The sequence below is a fragment of the Anabrus simplex genome, chromosome 7 (assembly GCF_040414725.1).
Source record: "Anabrus simplex isolate iqAnaSimp1 chromosome 7, ASM4041472v1, whole genome shotgun sequence".
NCBI classification, from domain to species: domain Eukaryota; kingdom Metazoa; phylum Arthropoda; class Insecta; order Orthoptera; family Tettigoniidae; genus Anabrus; species Anabrus simplex.
Genome location: NC_090271.1, coordinates 280,277,023 through 280,290,913, shown reverse-complemented (window position 1 = coordinate 280,290,913; position 13,891 = coordinate 280,277,023). Strand labels below are relative to the sequence as shown.

Genomic DNA, 13,891 nt, shown 5'->3' with positions numbered 1-13,891 from the left:
CTACACAATGAAGAAGAAAACATAACAGTAGTAAAGTCTATTATTCTTCTTCTCCTCCTCCTCCTCCTCCTTCCATCATCATCATCATCTCCTTCTCCTTCTTCTTAGTACTGCCCTTGTTTGCATGAAAACAATTTTGTTCCTTTAAAAGTAAAGATTATTTCCAAATGTTATGATGATGATTATAATGATAATGCCGACAATAATGATAATTTAGTTATTGTATTTCAAACTGACATATATGCTTTTTATACTGTTAGTTATGATTATGTTACCAAGTGGATGACACAATACAGTGATATGTCTGTCTGTCATTGGTTACCTCTGGGAAAAGAGCCAGAGTGGCGGTGGTGGTAGTGTAAAAAAGTTCTATTTTTACAGGTATCAATATTGTTATTGATGACTAGAGGGCAGATTTTGTCATACTTGCATGTTTTTCTGTTTTATTTTTGAGATATAATATTCTCTTACATTACAAGTTGTTTTCCATCGCACCGACACAGTTAGGTCTTATGGCAACAATGGGACAGGAAAGCGCTAGGGGTGGGAAGGAAATGCCCGTGGCCTTAATTAAGGTACAGCCCCAGCATTTGCTTGGTGTGAAAATGGGAAACCATGGAAAACTATCTTCAGGGCTGCCGACAGTGGGGTTAGAACCCACTATCTCCCGAATAATGGATACTGACTGCACTTAAGAGACTGCAGCTATCAAGCTCAGTAATGTGCACTTAAGAAATAAAGGCGATTCATAGCATTTCAAATTGAACGGCTAAGTTTTATAGTGCACATAAATGTATATATACACAATATGCACATATTCTTGACATACGTGCATATAAATGCATAACTGCGGATGTTAGAATCATGGAAAAATAATATCTGACGACACCTGAAGTAGCAGAGAGGAGAGATTCTTCCTGAAGGCTTGCTAGCGATCAACGCACCTTCCCAGATCCTTCCTCAATGCTTACCAGATATCAACACACCCGCCTCAAAAAGCAATCTTACTTATGTAGGAGAATTAAAAATGAGACAGCTTGAAACTGAAGAATGACAACATTTTCTTTGTTCCTATGGTCTTGTGACTAGCCAGACCTAATCAATCCAGATCAGTGGTCTTGTCCAGACCAATGTTTTATAGCTCTAACCTATCTTTCATTTTCGTCATTCATCTTCCGTGTTATACTATAGCTGTGTATATAATAATACTATTGGTTTTTACGTCCCACTAACTATTTTTACGGTTTTCGGATACACCGCGGTGCCAGAATTTAGTCCTGCAGGAGTTTGTTTATGTGCCAGTAAATCTACTGACACGAGGCTGACATATTTGAGCACCTTCAAATATCACCAGACTGAGCCAGGATCAAACCAAGTTCAATACATGAGCAGTAATGTTGATTGTGTTGAACTGTTAAAGGTGCATGAAAGCTGCTGTAGAGAGAGTATTTTTTCTTTTAAGTGGATCAGTGGACGGATGAGCAGAAAGTTGAAAATGTAAAGTTGTTGAAAATTGTACTTGTACAACATGAAAAATGTAACACTTGTGCAGTACTTGTGTTATGACAGCATTGTCTGTAAACCAAATTTCCTAAAAAAGAATTCAAGCCAGTGAAAAATATGTGAAATAAACCACATGATCTTAATTCCCCCAGTTTTCCAACAATATGGTAACCCTAGACTGGACTGATGATCCATCTCAGAAAAGGTGTGGGTGGGTCGGTGAGAGAGAGAGAAAGGTACATAAGCTTGTTTGTTATTTACAGATATGGGCGTTTTGAAAGTGAACCTTTTTTTTTTTTACTGCATGAAAACCCCAGCAATCGCAATTTTACTGATTTTTAAATATATTATTAGCTGACATGTTTCCACTACTATTTTCAGTTAATGTTGAACATCAGATTACCACAAGACACTGAATAGATTCAACTCAGAAGGCTCCAAATGCAACATGAAATAACACTAGCACCAGAAAAAACTTTTCCAAAACGTTAATCTCAGAATATCACTATTTCAACTTTTCCAACAAACAGTAAATATACATAATTAATAACAAGCATTTGATCATAATATATACAGAGAACAGAGTTATATACAGGAACTGCTGCACCTAGACTTAACATTTCATTTTTGCACATCATCACTCTAATGTAAGTAAAAGTAATGTAAGTAAATAAAAATACATTCATCAAGTAATTGCATTCCATACATATTACTAAGTAATACCTTTTAACTACATTAAATATTAGCAACGCTTCACACTAACAACTGAACTATACAATACTTTACATTGGTGTCTTCACTTTGTGATTATTTGGCACACTTTAAAAATATTTTGGGTCATGATTTCTTGCTTGCCCTGAGTTGGAAAACAGTACCCTACTGAAAATTCTAATCAAAATAAGTAACAACTACAATGTCTGGGACACTAAGAAGCTTGCTTAATAATAATAATAATAATAATAATAATAATAATAATAATAATGATAATAATAATAATAATAAGAAGAAGAAGAAGATGATGAAAAGAAAGCTAGAAAGTTAATTCAGCAATATTTGTATTAGAAGATGGGAACCAGCAGATAGCAGAAAGAACTGTCTGATATATAATGGGTAAAAACATAAATAAGAAGGTACTATACAAAATGCACACATTATAGCAACGCCTCACAAAATTACAGATAGGTACTCCATAATTTGCTTCATTAGTGCAAAAGTGTGCCGTGTTTACTTTTATAATAACATACAATTTTGTATTTATTTTTCCCTATCATTAATGACTAATATTGAATAACCTGTCACCCTGTGAACTCTTGTTATATGAAGTGCATATCCAATATGCCTGCATCAGAAAATGTCTTTCCTCTGTATACTAGATATTGTTTCCACTACAGTCTTTAAAATCGCAAAGTATGTCTTTTAGAATATTCTAAGAAAGCTGCAAGAATACATATTTCCTTGCACACTAAGATACTGAAAGATGTAATATATATCTATCATAGCTATAATACTATCAAGAAATGTTATTCTGATTTTATTCATTAGTTGAATTCTGTAGATAACTGACAGCAAAACATTTGGGTAACATTTTGAATAGCTTTATTAGTTTACTTTATTAATCCCCCCCTCCCCCAGTCCCTAGTAGCATACTTTATTTTGTTACAAAGAAAAGTGATGCCAGTTCATAAACAGAAATGTGTGCTGTTAAAAATATATATATATATATATATATATATATATGAAAATTGTGGTATGTTAAGTGCTGTGAGAATATTGACAATTATATTGCAATACCACAAATGTAATAATGATAAATGTTAAAGAAAAGTCCTAGACCTAGAAGTCTCTTTCTTATAGTAGAAGAACAGTGACCCCTGTCATGATGAGATGCAATGATAACTGAAATCAACCACATCAATTATAATCAAAATTTAATTTAACAAGTCAAGAGGTTAAGGCACAATAGAGTACAGAAAGAACTGAGATGAGACAATTCTACTGATTCAGAAGACATTAAAAAAAAATTTGTAATTAAAAAATACATCAAAGGATCTAAGAGATTGACAAAGCCCTGCAGACGCCGAGATTCTCTGCCTCCTCAGCTGGTTTTATCATGAATTTCTCGATTAAGTCAACTTCCATTGTGGAAAAACTGCCTTAGTCCAAAATATCTGACTAGTTAATTCAGGCTTAACTAAATTAGGCAAAGGTAAAGCCGATCATTTAATTCGTAATTTTTGTCAGCAAACGTGTAAATCATCATTAATTATGTTTATCCCAGCAATATGATGCAGTAATACTGGTATCTTGTGTACAAGAGACTACTGACAAATTATGAAGGGGGGTGAAGGAAAAAAAAAAACAGTAACTGCATATACAGTATGTAGTCGGTATGTTATACTTAAGTTGAAACATTTACTATCCACAGAATATAATTTTTTAACAGGGATAAAGATACAGATTTTGTCTTCTTTTTTTAAATTATAAAATTCAACTTTAGCACATGGACACTTGCCAAAAGAGTGGTTAACACTCGTATGTATAATAGAAGATCATGGACTCATAGCAATAGTTGGCTGCGTATGGAACCAAGAAGATGAAACCAAATATATGAAGACACTTGATTTTAGATATTCTTTTGAGGATTACGGTATTTATTTGCAAATTACTGACAAAGGAATTGTATGATATAAAGTAGACTACCATACCAAGTTTGTAACAGAATCAAGATAAGAACAATCTGATGTGCCTAATACACAGGAGTTGCTCATATGAAACCTTTAGTCACCTTAAAAAACAAGTGATTTTTAAGAACTACATATTGTAATATTTTTTTCTTTCATGTGTGTTATTACGAGGGCAAATAAAAAAGTAAGTTACACTTCCAAATTATGGCCGTTATGAAACCACCTACACACAGGTTATGACAACATACAATGTAAGTTCACTTTTCCACATAGTTTCGGAATCATCGTCCACCAAGATCCTTTTTCAGCTTACTAAACACATGATAATCGCATGGCGCTACATCTGAACTGTATGGAGGATGTTGCCATATCTCCCATTCAAATCGCTGCAGCAGTTCAGATGTTCAGCAGGCTGTGTGAGGTCTTGTGTTATCGTGCATCAAAAACGCACTAACACTCAATTTTCCCTGGCGCTTTTCTTTAATTGCCTCACGCAACCGGTACAACGTTTGAAAACGTGAATCTGAGTTGATTGTCATACCTTTTGGCATAAATTCCATGTGCATCACACCCTCCATGTCAAAGAACACTGTCGCCATTACCTTCCTGCTGAAGGTTAGACCTTTGCCTTCTTTGGTGGTGGTGGTGGTGCGGTGCGCACCCATTCCATCGATGTTCTCTATGTTTTGGGGGTGAAGTGGTGGACCCACATTTCATCCCTTGTGACGATTCACCGCCAAAACTTGTTGCCCTCCACAGAATACCGTTGCAAAAATGTCAGTGACGATTGGAAACGTAGTCCCTTGTGAACATTGGTGAACAGACGTGGGAACCATCTTTGACACAGTTGATGAAATTCAAGGTGCTGGTGAACAATGGAGAACACATTGCCATACGAAATGTCCAGCATTCTGACAATTTCCTGCAGTGTTATGCACTGATTCGCTCAAATGATCCCATCCACGCAGTCAACATTTGCAATGGTACTGGACGTTGCGGGTCTGCCTTCGCAATATTCATGCGTCCGGCGTCAAATTGCTTGGACCACTTTAAAAAAACCTGGGTGAAAAATTGCACGCTCACCATATACAGCAGTGATTTCATGATGAATGTCCGTGCAAATGAGTCGTTTAGCCCATAGAAATCTGATCGTTGCACACACCTCCAATTTGGAGTGAACATCCAGTTGACATGCCATTGAGCCCAGCCCGCTCTGCACACACAACAAGACGGGATACAACACCAACCTTCCTATTGAACGTGTCAGTAGTTACTGTAGCTTGCTGTGCATTGGCCATGGTCATGACACACAGCATGCTCTTGCGGCGAGCTAGTGTAACTTACTTTGATTCGCCCTTGTATTTGCTAGTTATCTTGAAAAGTGGAAACTCGAAGAGCAAAGTTGTGTGGTAGAAAATTGATTTGATTTTCATCCTGAATTTGTGTCGTTTGTGTTCTGTGGTTTTCAAGCTCCTAATATTATAATGGATGAAAGAAGCAAGGTTTTGATTAGGAGCCTACATCAACTTCTTGAAACTCATTCTCAGGCTCTACCAAATTTGGGAGGAATGAGCCTGTAGTGAAGAAAATATCAAAATCAGAGAGCAAGAAGTAAAACAACCTTTAGTCACATTCTAAAACAAAATATAAAAAATTAATAATAGACTAATAATAACTTGTTTGATTTCTAAGAACTACATATTGCAATATTTCTTCTTTCATGTGTGTGAAGTTTAGAATATCAAGCAATACTTAGAGAGGACATAAGATCGAGAGAGAATCAGTTATATGAGATTTCTTCATAATGATATGAAGAGAGTAAAGCACCAACTACACTACTTTTCTACATCAATGGAACTGTTAGAATTACAGCAGATATTTTCTTAATATCTTTAATGTCCATATTTTCAGTGATATGACTTGTACCCAGCAGTAGAGATTATTCAAATATATTGCTAGAATATGAAGAAGTATCTATTGAAATGTTTTAATGTTAAACTTTGTTTTGAAATCAGACCTATTATCTGCAACATTAAAGAGTGTCTGACAGATGTTTTATTTTTTAAACACTTAAATTAGAGTGATGATTTCACACAAATAAATATAATAGAAAAATATAAATTCCAATAAAATTATTTTCCTATTACATTATAATTTACTAATATCCTTATACAGACCCAGCAAAATGATCTACACCTTCCTTCCTTCCTTCCTTCCTTCCTTCCTTAGTTACAATATATTGAGCTTTTCAAAAAAGAAACATTTATCACAATTACTCCCACCAAAAATATTATAATCAAATCTCAAAAAATTAATTCATCTTTAGATAACTCATTAGTCTCTAAAATCAATTTCTCTGAAGAAAGTCTACAATGATTCTTTACAACCAAGGAAAATCTACAACTAACTAGTACTGGTATTTTGGTTTCTCAAAAGTTTATAAAGTATTCAATATATTAAAGCCATTTTGTATGTATGTGTGTGTATATATATATATATATTTATACAAAACAATATAAAACATTCACACTATCCAATTCAGAATTGACAAATATTAAACTAATTTATGGTAGGAAGCACACAAATATGCAACAACACTGTCATTCAGTTTATCAACAATGTAATGCATCATACATTTTTTCTTCTTGAAATAAAAATTACACACTTCTATTGTTCTGTTACTCCTCAATAGATTGATACAGATTCGAGTATAAAGCATACCAGCATTTAACATGCATCTTAAGGGTTGCTTTTTTTTCACCAGAAATGAAAAGAAGAAAAGCAATTTATAACCATGCATCTCTAAATAACTGGATGTCACAGTTTGTAATAAAATATTTGCATACTGTATTAAGGAAGAATAAGAATATCTATTTAAAATTAGTCATTTCATGTTCTAATAACCATATCCTTCTTTGATCTAAACTAATTAACAAAGGAGATTTCGTTTGTATAAACATATGTAACCAGGTATTAACAGGTATACATACAGCTTCATGCTTCATACTCCACTCTGCTCATGGAAATAATATACCTCAAATATTTAATCCTAGGACAAGAGACATTCGGCACACATCCTCTTGCTCCATTTTTGCTAAGGCATGTCAACAGCACGATGCTGGTCTCACAATGGCACCTCTACCATAATTAACTGTGAAGTAAAAGAAAAGTTTTATAATATTTATAATATTAGGTTAGATTAAAAGAATACATGTCAACTCATGCACGTTCATTTATTCATTCATTCATTCATTCATAAATCACAAGATACATTGAGGACTTCTCACTTATCCTGTCATCAGATGAATTAATGAACACAAACTATGATAAATGTAATGCATCATACATTTTTTCTTCTTGAAATAAAAATAAATAGACATACAAACAAGTAACAAGATCAAGTATACAAATAACAAATGGCCAAAACAAACATCATGAGAATGCCCACGTCAATAGTCAGTTTCTCTTTAACTGAAGTTTATCAGTCTCTCAAAAGTAATGCAGGATTAATAAAATTAGAAAATACCTGAAAAAGAAAACATTTAATAACAGATTATACCTTAATTTTTTAATACACAGAAGACTGAGCTGGTGAAGTTAGATCTTACACTGTGGACTGAGCATTTTAGTGCGTTTTCACATTTTTATACAAAAATAACCTTAGTCACAAACCTATTTTGGATTCAGCAAATAAATTAAAAACCAGGTGAGTTGACCATGAGGTTAGGAGCGCACAGCTATGAGCATGCATCCGGCAGATAGTGGGTTCAAACCCCACTGTCGGCAGCCCTGAAGATGGTTTGCCATGGTTTCCCATTTTCACACCAGGCCACGTCCACTCTTAGCCCTTTCCTGTCCCATCACCGCCGTAAGACCTATCTATGTTGGTGCGACGCAAAGCCCATTGTAAGACTATATATATAATTTCATGGAGTTAGACTTGTGTTTTACTATTATATGACTTATTCTAGTAGAGTGAATGGGGGGAATCTTTTAAACACGTGTTGATTGTTGAGGTTATTCAGTTTGGCTTTGGTGTATAACAATAGAGATCGGTCGATACTGGTTTTTGTTGATACTTGATAATATATTTTATTTGTCTTGATACTCAATACTCTGACACTTTCATTCTTGAAATAAAATGGTCATCGTCCTCGGCCGATACTCGTATCCAAGTTTTCATTTCTCACCTACTGTTCCGTAATCCTTAGTCCACACGATGAAGATGGCAGTGATGGCTCATCAGACCAATTCTAGCATAAAACATGCGGCCACACGTTCCAATGGAAGGTGGGGGACATGGCAGTGTTTGACGTAACTTCTTTCTCTGGCAAGTTTCCTCTTCCTGTCTTCAATGTTCCTGCTCAAACTGTGCAACTGGAGCTGTGATGGTAGCACACCAGCAAGGGCGATCCAATGTGAGAGTATGTCAAGTATTTGGGTTTATATCTACTCTCCTCATGGTCTGCTTAAGTTGGTCCTCATGGTCTGCTTAAGTTGGTCTTTATATCGCTTCAGAGGAGCACCACGAGTCCTCTTGCCAGTGCTGAGTTCACCATACATAATTTGCCGAGGGAGTCTGCTGTCACTCATACGATGGATATGGCCTGCCTATCTAAGCCAATGACTAACGGTGGTGGCTTCGATACTGTTTAGTTTTGCTTTCTCGAGAACTGCTATGTTAGTTATATAGTCATCCAATTTGATGTTCATGATGGATCTAAGTTTTTGTTGATGAAAGCGTTCCAGGCAATATAGGGTCCAGCTTTCACACCCGTAGAGTAACATAGAAATAACAACAGCTTGGTACACCATTATTTTTGTTCTGGAATACACGATGTGAGAGATGTCCAAAAGCCACATGGGCAGCCTGTATTCTATTTTCCACGTCCTTCTCAGAGGTACAGTGCGTTGAGAGAATACTCCCAAGGTACGAAAAGTGCTCCACCCTTTCCAAAGCTGTGCCAGATATGGTGATATCAAAATCTGGGAGGGGGGTCCAGGAGCAGGCTGAGTAAGCACTTTTGTCTTCTGAAGGTTGACAGTCAGGCCAAAATGTTCATAAGCTTTGTTAAAGCAGATGACAGACTGTTGAAGCTCTTCTGGTGTATGGGCTGGAGAAGTATAGTCATCTGCATATTGCAATTCTGTGACCCAGGTGGAATAGGTTAATCTTTTGGAGCAAAGTCTGGCCTGGTTGAAAAGCCCCCCCTCCCAATTCATACCGATATTTAATTTTCACACCTGTGTTGTTTGCAGGTGTTGTCTCATAAAGCATAGCTCCCAGGTACAGGGCGAAAAGTGTTGGTGCAAGTACACATCCTTGCTCGAGTCCATTTGTGATTGGAAATTCTTCCGAGATATCATTCTGATACAGTACGTGACCAAACATACCATCATGGAGAGCTTGGATCAGACCAACAAAATGCTCGGAGCATCCAAAGTGCCTCAAAACCATCCACATAGCATTTCGAGAAACCGCATCCAAGGCCTTGTCAAAGTCATAGAACACTAAGAACAGAGGTCTGCACTTCTCTTGGAATTGTCGTGCACAGAAGATCATGTCAATCGTACCATGAGAGGCACGAAACCCACACTGAAATTTCGGTAGTAACAACCTGAAGTCGATTCAGTAAGATTCTAGCAAATATTTTTCTAGTTATGGAGAGCAGGGATATACCACGGTAGTTTCCACAGTTACCTTTCTTGAAGACTGTAACTATTCTGGAGTTTTTCATGGCACCAGGAACATATTTGGTTTCCCAGATTAGAAAAATCAGATAGAAAAGCCTAGTTTTTAGAGGTGAGCCTCCACTTCGAATGAGTTCAAGACGAATGTTGTCCAATTCTGGAACCTTCCCTGTTTTCATTCTGCTGAGAGCTTTGATAAACTCTTGGAAGGTTGGAGGAGTGCCCACCCAGAGTTGGGGAGTATGTTGAGGAACATGTTGAAAATCTTCAGCAGCAGCAGAACTACGGTTCAAGAGTGAGCTGAAGTGCTCTTTCCATCGTTTCAAGATATCCTGGCTGTCTGTAAGAATGGTAGTATTATCAACAGCTTTCAGAGTTCCTGATAATAAGCAGACAGGACCACACAGCTCTTTCAGTCCTGCGTAAAAGTTGCGTAAGTCCCTGATATCTGAGAATTTCTGAAGTTCCATGGCTTTTTGCTGCCACCAGTTCTTTATTTCTCTGATTTCAGACTGACACTTCTGTTTTAGTTCTTGAAAACGCATTTTCTTCTCTCTGGAGGATGGATCTTGAGAAACGGATAGATAGGCATCCCGTTTAGCTTTGATCAGAGGTGCCAACTATTACGGATTTTCCGTAATGATTATGGATTTCACTTCACGATTACAGCATTACGTTACATGTTATGAGTATTACATGTTATATAATATTTGTATCTTAAACTTAAAGATTGTAAAGTATTGGAATGGTGGTTTTTTAATAAATTTGTTTGAAACTTTTACATTCTGTACTCCAATATGGCTATCATAATGAAAGCCAGATCGTCTCAAACAACCAACAAGGCTAGTCACCTCTCTGTCAACACTAGGGTTTTCAACACTCGCTACATTGTGAATTCTCCCACATCTAAGGCTTTATTGAACACCCTATTTGTTGAATCGACGCAAGATAGCTCACCACTACAATCTATTACAAAGATTATTCTAGAAGGAGACACAACACTTCTATACTGAGATTTTGTAAGAAAAAGAGGAAGGGTGTCTATGAATGGTCAAATATAGAAAATTGATTAACCTGTTTGTTTCAGACTCAAGTGTAAATTTAATGTGGGGATCGATGCTGTTAAGATCGTGAAGATCTTACAAAATCTTCAGGAAACCCACACAAACTGCAACTACCATTCGTCAAGACTCCACACATCCCCAAGCACACAAACGTGCTACCTATAATAGTTTAGTCCACCGTGCCTTCACAATACCCATGTCAAAGAAAGACTTGAAAAATGAACTCAATACTACTCGTGCAATCGCCAAATTTAACGGTTACAATAAACCCTTTATAGAACAGATTATCAACAAATTCAGACACCGACCTAAGACCACTCTTACTAAAGAGAAATCTAAAGACGCCACTTCTTCCACCTTTACTTTCAACAAAGATGTCTACAAAATCACCAATCTCTTCAGTAAACGTAACGTAAAAATTTCTTTCAGAACAAATAACAGGAACTCTGAAACTCTGCACAATTCCCCATCAGTTAACATGTCCAATACTTTCTTAAAGTCTGGAATCTACAGATTCAAATGCAATGACTGCAGTTCCTCATACGTCGGGCAAACAAGACGCAGTTTCACCACTAGATATTCAGAGCACGTCAACGCTATAAGATACAATAGGTTTTCAGCAATAGGTCAACATATCTCTGACTCCAACCACAAGTTTACCAACACTGAACACGATTTAGAGATCCTTCAAATGGCCAATAAAGGGCCTCTCATGAACATAATAGAAAATTGTTTCATCCATTTCGATCAATACTTTAATCCTAACTTCAACTTAAATGAAATCTCTGACAAGCCTAATATCCTTTTCGATTTCTTAATTAACTTGTTTAAAAATATCAGATTTCCAAACACTAGCGCTATCTTTCAAGCCATGTGCAATCCACATCCCCGTCACTTACCCCCACTACCTCATCCCTCTGCCCCACCATAGCCCTACTCCTCAGCTTTAGCTCCTCCTTTTCCCCCCTTCCCCTCCCCTCCCCTCACTCTCCCTTCCCTTCTGCTACTCGGCCTCCATTATTGCTCTCTTCATTAGCCCAGCTCCTCTCCTTTCAACATCTATGCCATCACGCTACTAAAGATGAGTTCGCCTCCTTTCCCTTATATTTCTTTTGGCTAAGTACATTTATATCACGCCTAATTTGACTTTCAATCTTTTCGTCAGGTCTCCACGTTTCCATACTGAACTGGGAATCGTGACATTAATTCAAATTATGATCTTCACAAGACCGCATTGTTGGCTTCAAAACCACCTGAATTAAACTTGTTAATTACCGCAACTTACGAGAACAAGATTATTCTTCCCACTGATAACATATGAGGCCTTATGATTTATGCACTTCAAGCTGGACTATTCTCTTGTTTATCAAGACTCAACAACTGGGATACCTTCTCAAAAATGTTATGTTTTACAGTCAGACACACCACATCATTTCAACTGGTTATAATCTAACAGTGACTTTATAGGTGCTGTCATATGTTTTAGATGGTTATACGCACCATACCCTCATCATTTTAATGTTACATTTAAAATTTGCCTTAGTTGGTGCATTTAAATGTTGTATATAGATACGCCTTATGATCTACAAACTTCAAGCTGGACTACTTTCTCGTGTATCATACCCTAACTATTGTTAGGTACCTTCTCTATTTTGATTTCATTGTTTTAACTTCTGACAATTTAGCTTTCAACATTAATCCTTGTATTTGCTGCCATGTGTTTTATATTTCAACTAGTCATAGTTTAATATTTGTCTTGTAGGTGCTATCATGTGTTATATATTGCTATTTGATAAGTTGCATTTTGCTCAATTGATTTGTTGGCTGATGATGACGCGCAATGAGCGTTGAAACTAGTACCAACCTTCTCTAGACGTTATGTGATATATATTCACATCAATAAACATTCATGGTATTGAAAAGGTGGACCTTTAACATTTTCATTTTACTGTAATCCCAGTTCAGTACGAAACAAAATGAAGTTTCTAACTTTCAATTGGAAGCTATGATAAATGGAACTTACTTATTCTGCTTAAGTTATGAGTGAAGTTTGAGAAAATAAGATAAAATTAATGACTTGTGGAAGTCATAAATAAGCATTCTTGATATTTTAACAACGTTGATAATCAACATGATTGATAAATATTTTAACTGATTTTTCCTCATTTTAATATCTCGATTCAATAAGTACAACATGAGATGATGATCGGATTTCAATCAAGAACTATATTAAATGTATTTTTTTTGAGAATGCAACATTTGTAATTGAACATTTTAATAATTTAATGATTCATCCTAAGATACATTATGATCATGAATAAAACCAGAAGTTAAGGATTTTTAATAATTATTATTGCTATTTTATTTCATTATTATAGAAGAATAGTTTAAGTCGAATTATTCCAAGATTGTGATTGGATGAACTTGAAAGTTGATTCTTTTTTTTTTTACTTAATTACATTTAAGAAGAAATGGATATGCTGGTAAACTAGAAAAGAGGAGATGCAGTTCCTCAGTCGATCACACGTTATAAAAAAAAAAAAAAAAAAAATATATATATATATAATTTGAGGAGACAAGCAACCGGTGCATTTATTTGGTCACCCAACATGGCGCAATTAGAAATGTTGGTGCAGTGCATAGACCAAGTGGTATATTTAGCGCGTTTCAATTCTAATTATCCTAGTCGTTGATTCGAAAAGAAGTGATTGGTTTTGTATTTTCTTCTGATGATACAGAGCAAAGTTCTCTGTGAAATGTAAAGAAATTCACCTTATTTTCTTGATACGGCATAAGCCCAAAAACCTATATCATGTCTATAAGTACGGGCTGTGAAAGCATCAATGCCAACGACTAGTAAGTTTATGATATGTCCAGCAGTAGTCAATATTCCATGCTGTTTTCGTGATTAGGACATCATTCTTGTCACACTGTCAAGTAATGACATAA

General features: G+C 35.9%; 1 protein-coding gene across 1 annotated transcript in view; it reads right to left on the bottom strand.

Moving 5' to 3' along the window:
* Positions 1 to 5,340: 5,340 nt before the first annotated feature.
* LOC136877554 (TBC1 domain family member 14) overlaps positions 5,341 to 13,891 on the bottom strand; it is a 586,811-nt gene continuing 578,260 nt past the window's right edge. Inside the window, exon 10 of the mRNA XM_067151695.2 lies at positions 5,341 to 7,338. The gene's annotated coding sequence lies outside the window, so the exon portion shown is untranslated. The remainder of the gene's footprint in view (positions 7,339 to 13,891) is intronic.